The sequence below is a fragment of the Bombina bombina genome, chromosome 5 (genome assembly GCF_027579735.1).
Source record: "Bombina bombina isolate aBomBom1 chromosome 5, aBomBom1.pri, whole genome shotgun sequence".
In the NCBI taxonomy this organism is placed as follows: Eukaryota; Metazoa; Chordata; class Amphibia; order Anura; family Bombinatoridae; genus Bombina; species Bombina bombina.
In genome coordinates this window covers 658,417,211-658,433,567 of record NC_069503.1, presented here as the reverse complement: position 1 = coordinate 658,433,567, position 16,357 = coordinate 658,417,211, and positions in this window count along the sequence as shown.

Genomic DNA, 16,357 nt, shown 5'->3' with positions numbered 1-16,357 from the left:
CATGCTTGAGCATTATATACACATGTGATATGAGTTTAATTCATTGGAAGATTGCTAATAAGACCAAATTTCAATCACATAATTCTATTCAAAATGCCAAAGATCACAGAATTTGACAAACTTAAAATCATACTTTTGCATCAGCAAGGCCACTCTCAAAGGGAAATCAGCAAACAAACTGGATACTCAATATGTGGTATTCATGCTATTATAAAGAAAATTGAAGAATCAGGAGAGGCCAAGGACAAGAAAAGACTAGAAGGGAAAACAGAAAAAAATCAGAAAAAAACAGCCTATACAGGCTAAAGTGTCAAGTATTTAGTGTGACCTCCCCTTATTCTTGGGTAATAGCAGGAACCTGGCTCTCATAAACCTAAATGGAATGGAACTATTATTAATATAATTGCTAACACCTGTATATGTCCTATTTCATGTCAAAATGACTGCTGTGAAAAAGGTCTATTACACCATATTTGTGCAAAACATGCTTGAGCATTACATACACATGTGCTATGAGTTTAATTCATTGGTAGCTTGCTAAGACCAACTTTCAATCACATCATTGCATTCTAAATGACAAAGATCACAGAATTTGACAGACATAAAATCATACTTTTTCATCAGCAAGGACACTTTCAAAGGGAAATCAGCAAACAAACTGGATACTTAAGATGTGGTATTTAAGTTGTTAAAAAGAAATTAGAAAAATCAGGAGATGTCAAGGACAAGAAAAGGACTAGAACAGAAAACCGAGAAACAAATAAAAAAACTGTTTGTATAGGCTAAAGTGTCAAGTATTTAGCATGAAATCCCCTTATACTTGAGCAATAGCAGGAACCTGGCTTTCGTAATCCAAAATAGAATGGAACCCTAATAAATATAGTTGCTAACACCTGTATTTGTCCTACTATTTCATGCTGAAATGACTGCGGTGAAAAAGGTCCATTATACTGGATTTGTGCAAGACATGCTTGAGCATTACATACACATGTCCTATGAGTTTAATCAATTGAAAGCTTGCTAATAAGACCTTCAATCACATCATTCCATTAAATATGTCAAAGATCACATAATTTGGCAGACATAAATCATACTTTTGCATCAGCAAGGCCACATTCAGGATTTTTTTTTCTTGGACGTCATCCATAGAGGTTGATATTATGCAATGTCCTTTGCACTGTCTGAACTGTCACAGAAATTCTAATTTCCATTGACAACCCCTTAGTCAAGTTTGAGGCACTTGCCCACCTGTTTTTGAAAGCTAGATTGTGCAAGTAGCACACTCATTTTAGAAGGACAGCCCCTGTGGCTCTGATTAGTGGTACTATGTGATTAATTTTATACCTCCTGATAACTGTTGAACTGTGTTTCAACTAATCTTTAATTGGTCACTGATCTTCCTGTATCCTTTTCCATGTTTGTGAAGTCTCACAATCAGGTTTTTCATTTCCTCTGTCAATTATTTTTCATGTGGAGTTATCATGCAAACGTACAGGTAGACAGAGCCCATAGATCTAAAATTGAGAACGTTCTGGTGTTCATTTTACATCCATGATAATGCAGTACAGTAATTTGTAAATCACAGGTGAATTTTGTTTCAGTGACCTAACTTATGTGTCAGTGATCACAGGGGTATTCATTTTTGTTGCATTGAGATTCTACTATGGGCCTGTATTTTCAATGCAGTCTTTCTAAAGTATTTATTTTTTATTAATACAATGAGAGAAGTGTTCTACCATGAATGAACAAGAGCACAGTTGCTTGTTCTATGGCGAGTTACCACCTAACAACAGTCTCTTTTAGCCCAGTTGTGCTTTTCACAGTGGAAAACTTTAATGAAGTATACGAGTCTGATCAGTAAAGCCCCGAAATACCAAACAATTTTTCCCTGAACAAGGAACATGAAAACCCCAGATGATCATTTCAACCTTCTGTGGGCTTCGTCAGTGAGGTGCCACCATATTTCTCTAAGCACACTGGACAAAGAGTCCACGTCTGGTTCCCTCATTACCCTTAGGGAAACCTCCCCAGGGTCATAATAAACATGCATACAAAGAGAGAAGAGCTCTACCAGGAATGAACAACAGCTCAATAGCTTATTATATGGCAAATTACCACCTAGGAGCTGGCTCTTTTAACCTAGCTATGCTATTTATTTTTAATTGTTTATAAGAGGAAATATTCTACTTGTTAACTTAGAAATAATACAATTATTGAGAAATAATATAATTTTTAATCATATGACATTTAAGTGATATTGCACAGGGGTGTACTTACTTCAATAGATTAAAAGGAAAATGGAAGAGTTATTTATGCCATTTGGCCAAATGGCGATAGGCCCACCACCACATCAAGGTCTCTTCCTCCCTGGGTCCCTAACCTACAGCCACACAATACATGCCTTCCACCAAACACAAATGGACTGCACTCTCAAACTGGACTGGGTACACATCCTATGACCATTCAAAACTCTGGCTGTAGGTTAGGGTTGAGGGTAAATTGCCCAGTTTTGGAGGATAATGCTCAGTTGACATTGTTTTGTAATAACTATGATTGTATTTCTTTATTATTGGTGCATTATGTTTATTGCCATAAGGATTCTTATTTTTAAAATTGTTTAGTGCACTATTTAACATTTCCAACTTAAATGATTTTGTTTTGTAATATTCTTACTACAAAATAATATTTTGCGTAGTTTGTTTTTAAATTCCAAATAGATACCAGGAAATATTATTAATGCATTCATTGAAACTGCAACTGATAAATTATAGAAATGTAGTACTTTTATTATTATTATTATTATTATTATTATTATTATTATTATTATTATTATGTATTTGTAGAGCACTAACAGATTCCGCTGTGCTACAAACATAGGTTGTATACAAAATAACATTTACAGGGATCAAATGGGTAGAGGGTCCTGCTGAGAGTTGCACTGTTGTAGTTGTCTCTTATGAAGGTGAACTACAAACAGCTTGGCTCATAGGCTTGCATGCTATGGGGTTTAAGGTTCTGGTGTTCATTTTACATCCATGATAATGCAGTACAGTAATTTGTAAATCACTGGTGAATTTTGTTTCAATGACCTAACTTATGTGTCAGTGATCACAGGGGTATTCATTTTTGTTGCATTGAGATTCTACTTTGGGGCCTGTATTTTCAATGTAGTCTTTCTAAAGTATTTATTTTTTATTAATACAATGAGAGAAGTGTTCTACCATGAATTAACAAGAGCACAGTTGCTTGTTCTATGGTGAGTTACCACCTAGCCACAGTCTCTTTTAGCCCAGTTGTGCGTTTCACAGAGGAAAACTTTAATGAAGTATATGAGTCTGGTCAGTCCAGCCCCAAAATACCAGACAATTCTTCTCTGAACAAGGAACATGACAACCCCAGATGATCATTTCAACCTTCTGTGTTCTTCATCAGTGAGGTGCAACCATATTTCTCTAAGCACACTGGAGAAAGAGTCCACGTCTAGTTCCCTCATTACCCTTAGGGAAACCTCCCCAGGGTCATAATAAACATGCATACAAAGAGAGAAGAGCTCTACCAGGAATGAACAACAGCTCATTATATGGCAAATTACCACCTAGGAGCTGCCTCTTTTAGCATAGCTATGCTATTTAATTTTAATTGTTTATAAGAGGAAATATTCTACTTGTTAACTTAGAAATAATACAATTATTGAGAAATAATATAATTTTTAATCATATGACATTAAAGTGATATTGCACAGGGGTATACTCACTTCAATAGATTAAAAGGAAAATGGAAGAGTTATTTATGCCATTTGGCCAAATGGCGATAGGCCCACCACCACATCAAGGTCTCTTCCTCCCTGGGTCCCTAACCTACAGCCAAACAATACATGCCTTCCACCAAACACAAATGGAATGCACTCTCAAACTGGACTGGGTACATATCCTATGACCATTCAAAACACTGGCTGTAGGTTAGGATTGAGGGTAAATTGCCCAGTTTTGGAGGATAATGCTCAGTTGACATTGTTTTGTGATAACTATGATTGTATTTCTTTATTATTGGTGCATTGCGTTTATTGCCATAAGGATTCTTATTTTTAAAATTGTTTAGTGCACTATTTAACATTTCCAACTTAAATGATTTTGTTTTGTAATATTCTTACTACAAATTATAATTTGCTTAGTTTGTTTTTACATTCCAAATAGATACCAGGAAATATTATTAATGCATTAATGGAAACTGCAACTGATAAATGATATAAATTTAGTACTTTATTATTATTATTTTTATTTGTTGAGCGCCAACAGATTCCGCAGTGCTACAAACATAGGTGGTATACAAAATAACATTTACAGGGATCAAATGGGTAGAGGGTCCTGCTGAGAGTTGCACTGTTTTAGTTGCCTCTTATGAAGGTGAACTACAAACAGTTTGGCTCATAGGCTTACATGCTATGGGGTTTAAGGGGATAGCAGTGGAGATAGTAGGTTAGTATAGGTTATATGCATCCCTGAATAGCAGACTCTTCAGGGAGCACTTGAAGCTTACAAAACTAGGGGAGAGTCTTGTGGAGTGAGGCAGAGAGTTCTATAAGATGGGAGCCAGTCTGGAAAAGTCTTGTTAACGAGAATGTGTGGAGGTAACAAGAGAGGAGGAGAGTAAGAGATTATGAGCGGAGCGAACAGAATGGAAGGGAGAGTATCTGGAGACAAGGTCTGAGATGTAGGGGGAGCAGTGCAGTTGAGGACTTAGTGTGTCAGAGTGAGAATTTTGTGTTTAATCCTGGAGGCAAGAGTAAGCCAGTGAAGGGATTGGCAGAGAGGGGCAGCAGATGAAGAGTGACGTGCAAGGAAGGTAAGCCTGGCAGAGGCATTCATTATGGATTGTAAAGAAGCTAGGCGGCAGCTAGGGAGACCAGAGAGGGTGGAGTTGCAGTAGTCGAGGCAGGAAAGAATGAGAGAGTGGATTAAAGTCTTAGTTGTGTCTTGTGTAAGGAAATGTCTAATTTTCTAGATGTTTTTTAAGGTGGAAGCAGCAGGTTATAGCCAAGGACTGAATGTGAGGAATGAAAGAGAGATCTGAGTCAAGTGTGGCCCCATCGGGCATGTGGGGTTGGGGTAATGATGGAGTTATCAACAGTTATAGAGAAATGGGGGGGTGGAGATTTTGGAAGAAGAGGGAAATAAGGAGCTCAGTTTTGGAGAGCTTTAGCTTAAGGTAGTGAAAGTACGTCCAAGATGAGATATGAGAGAGACAGTTAGTGACATGGGTTAGCAAGAAAGGAGATAGTTCTGGTGCAGAGAGGTAGATATTGGTGTCATTGGCATGCAAATTATAATGAAACCCATGGGACTTTATTAAGGAACCTAATGAGGACATGTAGATTGAGAAGAGAAGGTTACCGAGGACAGAGCCTTGTGGTACCCCAACAGAAAGAGGTAACGGGGCAGAGGATGCCCCAGAGAAGGCTACACTAAAGGTATGGTTAGACAGATAGGAAGAGAACCACGAGAGAGCTGTGTCGCAGATGCAAAAGTATTGGAGGGTATGGATTGGAGGGTATGGAGTACTAGTATGACTCAACAGTGTGCTGCAGATAATTTACTGGTATCTATTGAAAACTAGCAACAAAATGAATAACTAAGTGCCAACTCTTAATTTCCTCAATTAATGCTATTACAGTCCAACAGGGTTTTCTAAAGGGTCTTTGGTCTGCTTGATGAACATGTGGTTTTCTAAAGGGAAATATGTGTGCCTCTTCTGCTATCATAATTTTAACCCTGAATACTTATGCTCTCTCTTTTGTGAATTAAAGAGACTCCTGTCTACCCCAGAATTTTTATTGTTTAAAAATATAGACAATCCCTTTATTACTTATTCCCCAGTTTTGCATAACTAACATGGTTACATTAATATAGTTTGTATCTCTGTGATTACCTTGTATCTTAGTCTCTGCAAACTGCCCCCTTATTTCAGTTATTTTGAAAGACTTGCCTTTTATCCAATCAGTGCCCATAAATAACTCCACGAGCTTGAGCACAATGTTATCTATATGGCACACATGAACTAATGCCCCATAGCTGTAACAAAAACTGTCAAATGCATTGAGATAAGTGGCAGCCTTCAAGGGCTTCAAACTTAGCATATGAACCTGCCTAGTTTTAGCTTTCAACTAAGAATCCCAAGAGAAAAAAGCAAATTTGAGGATAAAAGTGAATTAGAAAGTTGATAAAAATTGCATGCCCTATCTGAATCATCAAAGTTTAATTTTGACCAGACTGTTCCTTTAAAATTACAAGGGCTAATGCATCCTAGATGAGTTATTTAAATTCCTGCTGTAGAAGGATTCAGGTTACTAAACTATTTTTATTAAACTCTTATAAATGGGCTATCCCGCCAACCCTCTGATATCTGGTAACAAATTTAAAGCACAATGATTTAATAATGTTGTTCACAGGAAAATAATATTGAATTTGAATAAGTACTAGCAAGTTTTTTTTAGAAACATCAGGATTGATATGGTTTTGATATGCAGTGTTTTTATGGATTGTCAATATAAGATACTATTAAACATTTTGTCAAGAACTATGGAAACATCCTTTGAGCTTGCACTCATTTTTTATCTTAAATTACATCTGCAATAAATTGCACCCAAGACTCCAGGAGACATTTAAGTACTAGTAATTATCATCTTTTAACAATTCCTGGATAAACAACACGTAAAATGTAAGAAGTTGCTGAGGCAGAAAGATTTTCAAGTTATGCTGCTGAAAAAAACACACACACACACAACCCTTTTGTACCCACAGTTTGTGTTTTTAATATTGGTGTCTTTATTATTTTCTGTTTATTGTAGCTGATAAGTTTATATGGATTTTTCTGTCATCTTCTATATACTGACATAGTTTTGCATGAACCTGTGATCACAAATTCACTTAATATTGTGAGTTACTTATAACCCCCTCCATGTGAATACTAAGGTTCAATTTATATTTTAGAGTCTAAAATATTGTACTATTTTATCAGCTTAAAAGGACATGAAACCCAATTTTTTCCTTTCATAATTCAGATAGAAAATACAATTTCAAACAACATTTCAATTAACTTCTATTATCTAAATCGTTTCATTATTGAGATATCCTTTGTTGAAGAAATAGCAATGCACATGGGTGAGCCAATCACACAAGGCATCTATATGCAGCCACCAATCAGCAGCTGCGGATCCTATTTAGATATGCTTTTCAATTTAGGATATCAAGAGAATGAATGAAGATCATATACTGTAAGTAAATTGGTATGTTTTTAAAGTTGCACGCTCTTTCTAAATCATCTGACTGCTGATGTTGGCTTTGTGTGAGTTTGTAACCATACAATTGCTGTTTGAACTTTGCAATTGTTAGCTTACCTTCTCTCCCCTCTATATGAATAGCGCCAAACAGTAGGACATATAAGGCTAGATTACAAGTGGAGTGCAAACATATTACTACTATTGAACACAAACATCAATCCAGTTAAATCAATAGCATTACTTTTGCTAACATCTGGAGATGCTAAAGGTGTGGTAAGAAATACTTGGAATGGCATTATGTTATTTTAATGTTATATTTAAAAATATATCTCTAATTTTTAATAAATTTAAAATCCATCTAATATATTTATGGTTAGACATTTCATACCTACTTTTTTTTTGCATAGCTGCGAGATGTAGCAAAGTGACAAAATGATACATTTTGGCATAGATTACAAGTGGAGTGTTAATTAGCGCTTTCGCTACAGGCGGCGGTCCTTCTTCATTCTGGTGGCGGTCCATCTTCTTATTTTCATCCTTGCAGTGAGCAGTAAATGTGAGTTCCTTTGCGTGATTGCATTTACTTTCAACTTGTAATACGAACGCATATTACCGCTCAACGCAACCCATAGAAAATATGAGTTTGCGCAAACAAATTTGCTGTAATGTTAACAGTGCACCACATGTAATATATATTTGAGTGTAAAAAACACTACAATCTTGTGATAGTGTTTACGATAGTTACTCACTAACTATTGGCTGTTCCAATCAGCCAATAGAATGCAAGCTCAATCCTATTGGCTGATTGGTTCAGTTTAATATATTCAAAGTTGCAGATGTATGTATGGATTTTTGGTAAATGGTAAAATACTGCTATATTCGGCTGTGTCGTGAACAACAACTTATATTCATCATTGTTAATAACACCATCATTTTTTGCCGTTTTGAGAAGTGTTCCCAATTCTTTAATAAACCCATCTGTTGGATCTTTTATATCCACATAGGTATTCTCATCCCCAAGTGGATTAAATGCCTCTTTAAGATCTTTTCTGTCTTTCTGTCTTTTCACTAGGTGTGAAGGTGTGTCTGTCTTTTCTATTCTGGATAACTATCCCTCCACCTTTGTCCGCAGAACGTATAACAATATTTTTATCTTGTGACAGTTTTTTAAGTGATTTCCTTTCTTGGACAGTTAGATTGTCATTATATTTAGTAATAAAAGATTCCTCTTTTTCAAAGATTTTATCTATGTCTTTTAAGACACATTGAGATCTGATCTCCCTGAAAAACCTATGGGATTAAAAGTTGACTTTACTTTAAAATCTGAATGATTAATTTCGCTCTCAGTATCATGTATAGATATATTTATTAAATCTTCTTAATTAGTCTCACTTCTTGGACTAGTGCTTTCTCTTACTGGATTAATATTTTCCCTCTCTAAGGTCTTCAAAGCCTGAAGTGCATTTAGATCTGTATATTCTAAGTGTCTGACTACTTCTTTAGGTCTATTTATTGGATTCTTGAGAAAATATTGCTTCAAAGTTAATTTTCGTATAAATTTATGGACATCTACGAACATTTCTAACTTATTCGGTTTAGTTTTAGGTGCAAATTTCATACCTTTGTTCAATAAACGGATATCATTTTAATCTAAATTGATATCAGAAAAATTAAAAATTTCTTTCTTAGATGTATCTAATCCTTCCTTCTTCTCCCTTGCTGTCTGTATTCGTGTTCCTGCTCTGTTTCCTCGTCTAGTTCTAAAGTTCTTTTCATTGGTCGGTGTTTGTTTGGGTCTTCTACATACACTTGCGGATATTGTTCCCTTTCTAGGCCTCGCATGTCTAAAAAATGTGGCTGATTGGTATTTTCCTTGGGTCTTGCTCCTTTAGTTTCCTATTCTACATTTTCATAAAAATTTTCATTTTCCCTTAAAGTCTCAAAACGGTTATTAACCGGTACTGGCTCTTGTATATATTCATTGGAGTTCCTTTGTCTCCACTGAGTTGGTTTATTGGCTGGTTTTGAATGTGTAAAAGAAACATGTTTATTCTCATGGTTTATTTTGATGTGACCTCACTTTTGTGTTACCTCTATCAGGAGTATCTTTATATGAAGGTCCCATTCTTTGTTGTTGCTGATATTCCCTTTTATAGTTATTGAATTCTCCATTTTGTCGATAGGGGGCCTGTGTTATTGGAGGCTCAGAATTCCTAACAGAATTAGTTTTGTTATAGTCATTGTTATGCAAATTCTTATTAGAATATATGCCATTGGAGGGGTATACTCTCTCTAGTTGGTTATTCCTAGCAGTCTTATGATAAGTGTATACCTTATTTTCCTTATAATCATTCATATCCCTCACAAGCTTCTGGTGTTGAATATTTTTATTTCTAGTAACCCACTTTTCATCTGTTTTAAAAGGCTGTATCTTGTTGATAGTTTCATCTATTTCAACTTTGTTTTTTTCAAGCCTATTCTCCCTATATTTTATAAGTATTCTAATCATTTTTAAGGAACAATCGTGTGATGCAGTTTCCCATTCTGTAGAATATTCTACATCTTCAAGATAAAAACCTGTTTTTTTAATAACCTTAGACCCCTAAGGACCACATTATGTAATATATAGTTCTCCAGCAGAATTAGATCCTGCCAATCCTTAGAGTCTCTTTCCAAAAGTTTCTCAAGACTCTTAAAAAGAGATTCCGGATCATCATTGCTTATTGTGTTAATAATTTCATTATTTTCTAAAAGATTTTGATCTCGTATTCTTTTCTCTCTATTTGATGAATTCCCAAACATATCAGACATATTATTATTTTATATCACTTTAAGTAGTTGGATTTAAATACCAAACTATTTAACCTTATGCTGCTGTTTTGAAGAAAGACAGATACAATAAGCACAAAAATACACTAAACAGCTCTAGGTTAATAGTTTCACACCTAAAATTTAAAAATATGTTATTAATGCCAAAAAAGGGAATGTTATACACAATAATTTGGAGTGAAAATTAATGTTAATGACAAAAAGTAGAAAAATTGATAAGAAGTAGAAACATTGATAAACTGATATTAGTCCATTGTACCTTTAAATCTCCAAATGGTACAGATGTTCATTCAGATAAAATATAGAAAGTCTGGACAGGTTTCCACTTCTTTTCCCCTCCTTGCTGCTTGTTCTAAAACTCTTCCTCCTCCAGAGTTTTGTGGGATACAGGATCCAAAATATGCAACCAAAAAGACAAAAGCGCAAAAGAGAGGGGATTGAAGTGTAGTTATTCAGACACCAAAATTCTTGCGCAAATGAAATTCTACTCACCAGAGTTGATATATATATATGCTTTATTGTCAGTACATAATTAAAATGACTCTGTGTCTCATAGACAGCAAACGGTTTCCCAAACAGTTAACAGCTGGAAGTTCTGATCACAGGATACGACCTGCGGCAGGGATAGCCGGCTTGCCCGCCCTCAGCTGTTACTCTTGGTTCCCGGAGCTCAGGACCAGTAGTTGATTACCCCAACGCATTTCCCCCGGTACTCACTGGGCTTTTTCAAGGGGATCTGAACAGAAAACAGATGTCGGGCTTCTGTGGAACTCACAGCTTTATACCCGTATGTGTTTTGGTAAATACGCCCACTCCAAGGGCCCGGTTCTCATGTCCTTATTTGATTGGTTGAGTTTACCGGTTAGTAAAAAAGCAACACATATTATCAATATTAAAACCATTACATCTAGTATACCATTTTGTACAAGTTAATCATCATAGTTATAAATAAATAGATATTCAACAAATATATACAGCAATGATAAAGCCGTAAAACATTCAGAGCGCTTTTTCAGTTTGAAATTTTAAAATGGAAAATTTTCCCGATGCAGTCTGAATGTTGTTATAACACTTAAGGTGGTATTGCAAAATGTTTGTTTTTACTTACATGATTTTTAATATTGATAATATGTGTTGCTTTTTTTAATAGCGCTGCTATTACAGGTTTGCAAAAAACCATCATTAGCAGGCAATATGGTTGCGTTGAGCACCATACCGCACACAAATACTAGCGCTGCTTTGAGCTGGTTTTACGTGCTCATGCATGATTTCCCCATAGACAGCAATGCAATAAAGGAGCGTAAAGCTCCGTAACGCAGCCCCATTGATTCCTATGGGGAAAGAAAAGTTATGTCTACACCTACCCTAACATAAATCCGAGTATAAACACCCCTAATCAGCTGCCCCCGACATCGCCGCCACCTACATTACACTTATTAACCTCTAATCTGCCTGCCCCCAACATCGTCGCCACCTACCTACACTTATTAACCCCTAATCTGCCGCACCCGACATCGCTGCCACCTACCGACACTTATTGACCCTTATAATCTGCTGCCCCCAATGTCGTCGCTATCTACATTACAATTACCCCTAATCTGCCGCTCCCAATGTCCACGCTACCTACCTACACTTATTAACCCCTAATCTTCCGCCCCAACGTTGCCACCACTATACTAAAGTTATTAACCCCTAAACCTAACCCTAAGTCTAAACCTAACGTAACCCTAACCCTAATACCCCTAACTTTAACAGAATTAAAATAAATGTAAATAAAAATTACAATTAATACCAAAATAATTCCTTTTTAAAACTAAATACTTACCTATAAAATAACACCTAACATTACACTACAATTAAATCAATTACATTAATTAAATACAATTAAGTAAATTACACAAAATAAAAAAGAAATTATCAAATATTTAAACTAATTACACCTAATAATAATAAATAATAATAATGGGGCGGAGCCAACTGCCGACATAACTGGCAGCATTCAACTAGAGCTCTACGCGGAGTTCCATAAGTAGATTAAATTCAAGGGGGTGAAAGTGCCCAGAACACCTATTTCATAACATTTACACCTGGCTAAGCTGCTGGCAACCTTATCAGAAGGAGCAATGGTCCGCCATAATAGCGGAGTTTGGCGCTAGAGAAGAAGGAGATTTTGGGTGCGAGAGCGCCTACAGAATATAAGACATCCGGCTCTGAGCATCTTTTTATGTCTCATATCTGGTGACCGAGTGAAGGAGCAAGCCTGACTGTGACAAGACATAGACAGAAACTGAGACCAGGACCGCACTGTCTGTGAGTTCTACAAGTGACCGGCCGGTCAGAAGATTTGACGCCGACACGGGACTGCGCTCTTGTCACTGAGCCTTACACTACTGCACCTAGGTGTTATTTCTGCTCCGGAGGTTCGGGGAACCGCTCCGGAGCCTTGCTGGCTTCATCACTTAGGAGGTCGGCACACAGCACAGCGCATCTCAGGTGGCAGAGATAAGGAGGCCTCATCGGACACACGCAGCTGAACAGCTCTCAGTAAGTAGCGGCGATCCATTATAGCTGCAAGATAACATATTTTGTCAATGCTGATTTTATATTATATAACTCTGCCCGAATTCATCTGAAAGTAACTTCCAATACACATATTGTTATCTTGGCTCCCTGCCACACACTCTCCAGGTTGTGGTGCGAAGCCACCATTTTGACTAACTTCATTTTTGAATGCTGTTGTAGGAAGCGCAGGCCTGCCTTAAGAACAGTACCTCCTACTATATCATCTAACACAACTAGAGAATCAGTGAGAGTAGCTTACCCCTCTTGGATTAACTAGACTATTACATAAAGGTCAGTGTGTCATCTACATATACGTCCCTGTATCAATAAACAGAGCTACTGCTGCTTCAGTGACCACGTGGATGATTGCATAGAATATAGTCATTTTGCCAATGCTGCAGCAATAAATTACAAATCAACAAGTAACAGCTTGCAAGTTTCCCATCTATATTGCATAGTACCTAAGCCATAAGAAGCATCTACATATTCTCTGGCACTCACATTGCATGGGTGACAATATTATTGCATCTTTTCATTGATATCATCCCTATTCAGTAGAGGAAATAACATTTACAAGATTCAGTTGGAATACCACAATTGAACTGCCTCCTAGTCTTTTGATACAGCCTTTGTTTTGTGCTCCAGCATCCTTTTGCTTTTTGTTTCTGGAATTTGACATCTGTCTCCAAGAGGTATAAAAGGCTCTTTGTTTTTTGGAATAACTCTATATCTTCTACAGTGCATAAACTCACTCCAGGAGAATACCTTAGAGTACATAATAATAGGAGTTCCTCTCCTTACATAAGGACCTATCACAACTACAGCACTGAGTATTCAAGATATATACACCTTTAGAGGAATCTGTAAACCCATTCAGTGCTTAGAACTGGCAATTTCAATATAGACTTATATGTAAGACTTGGCAACATCTGATCTCCCTATCACATATCCAGTAACCACAGGCTGCTGCGTCAGTCTTATTGTCCTCAGAATCACGAGCTGAGGTGGAGTGTGATTTTTTACCTTAACCTGTCATTGCTTCCCCAGGGCTCCAGAGAATTGTTTTGCAGTTGATTGGTAATAGTACACTATTGTGAACATATTCTATTTTCAGAGAATCTGTATTCTTATCTTTTTTGCTAGTGGGTTCTCTCCTTCACTTTCCCACCAGCCCTGAGCTGGCGGGTCATATCCTCTCTCCCTGCCCCAGATCGTCGTAGAGCGACAACTCCCCTGGGAGAGGACCACATTAGGGCTTTAATAACTGAAACCAGACAACCTATATGTAGTATTGGATTGGTATTTACCATTTATATTGTGTATATCTGAATATATTACTACTGTTAAGTTAAATAGATACAGGTCCTACCTCACTATTTTTCTTTCAGGTACATTTGTTCCCTTCCTAGGCTTGGTACAGTGAAAATGTGCTAAATCATTAATTAGAAGGTGGATTGGGACCCCAATTTAAACGCGACTCGGGAGGGTTTCTGGTCTAGCAGCTTACATAAATATTAATACATCTGTTTTCACCCACCATAATGTCTCACTCGAACAGGAAAAAACACAGGCAAGCAGATGCTCCCAAGAGAACGGTAGCAGACCACTTTCATAGTAAATTTACTGCTGAGAGGGACTTATCAGACGATGACTCAAGGGATTCTCCCTCGAGGCAAGAAGAAGAAAGTGGGACACTTCCCCCTAGACCTAGAACCTCGGATGACAATGAAACATCCTCTCTCAGGGAACTCATCAATTCCCTCTCAGCCAAAATGGATACCCATCATACTTCTATGAAACTGGAACTCAAGTCATCAGTAGCTGAACTTAAAAGGGACATAGCCACACTCGGTGAAAGATCAGATATCTTAGAGCGTAAACATGAAGATCTTGCTACAGATCATTCAAATCTTCTATCATACACTCAAACTCTAGCAGAGCAAATATCTGAACTGGAAGGTAAATTAGCGGATCTTGAGGATAGATCCTGGCGGAACAATGTTCACATCAGAGGAATACCCGAGAGTATTACAGCGACTGAACTTCCACAATATCTGATGACTATGTTTGTTGGTTTGCTAAATAATCCTCAAGACACCGACTACAGGATTGATAGGGCTCACAGAGCCTTGAGAGCACGTAATGCTAACCAGGCACAACCGAGAGATGTTATTGTCCGGCTACACTATTACGACTTTAAAGAAAAAATCCTGAAAGCCGCCTTCCTTAACAAAGAACTGCCTGAACCATACAAAGAGATCCTGTTTTTTCCGGACCTTTCCACAATTACGCTTGCTAAACGAAGATCTTTTTTTCCAGTCACTCAGGCCTAGATTTGGAGTTTGGCGGTAGCCGTGAAAACCAGCGTTAGAGGCTCCTAACGCTGGTTTTAGGCTACCGCCGGTATTTGGAGTCAGTCAGGAAAGGGTCTAACGCTCACTTTTCAGCCGCGACTTTTCCATACCGCAGATCCCCTTACGTCAATTGCATATCCTATCTTTTCAATGGGATCTTTCTAACGCCGGTATTTAGAGTCGTGGCTGAAGTGAGCGTTAGAATTCTAACGACAAAACTCCAGCCGCAGAAAAAAGTCAGTAGTTAAGAGCTTTCTGGGCTAACGCCGGTTCATAAAGCTCTTAACTACTGTGCTCTAAAGTACACTAACACCCATAAACTACCTATGTACCCCTAAACCGAGGCCCCCCACATCGCTGACACTCGATTAATTTTTTTTAACCCCTAATCTGCTGACCGCCACCTACGTTATCCTTATGTACCCCTAATCTGCTGCCCCTAACACCCCTATATTATATTTATTAACCCCTAACCTGCCCCCCTCAACGTCGCCTCCACCTGCCTACAATTATTAACCCCTAATCTGCCGAGTGGATCTCACGCTACTATAATAAAGTTATTAACCCCTAATCCGCCTCACTCCCGCCTCAATAACCCTATAATAAATAGTATTAACCCCTAATCTGCCCTCCCTAACATCGCCGACACCTAACTTCAAGTATTAACCCCTAATCTGCCGATCGGAGCTCACTGCTACTCTAATACATTTTTTAACCCCAAAAGCTAATTTTAACCCTAACCCTAACACCCCCCTAAGTTAAATATAATTTTATTCTAACGAAATAAATTAACTCTTATTAAATAAATTTTTCCTATTTAAAGCTAAATACTTACCTGTAAAATAAACCCTAATATAGCTACAACATAAATTATAATTATATTATAGCTATTTTAGGATTAATATTTATTTTACAGGCAACTTTGTATTTATTTTAACCAGGTACAATAGCTATTAAATAGTTAAGAACTATTTAATAGCTAAAATAGTTAAAATAATTACAAAATTACCTGTAAAATAAATCCTAACCTAAGTTACAATTAAAGCTAACACTACACTATCAATAAATTATTTAAATAAAATATCTACAAATAACTACAATGAAATAAACTAACTAAAGTACAAAAAATAAAAAAGAACTAAGTTACAAAAATTAAATTTTTTTTTTACAAACATTAGAAAAATATTACAACAATTTTAAACTAATTACACCTACTTTAAGCCCCCTAATAAAATAACAAAGCCCCCCAAAATAAAAAAATGCCCTACCCTATTCTAAATTAAAAAAGTTCAAAGCTCTTTTACCTTACCAGCCCTGAACAGGGCCCTTTGCGGGA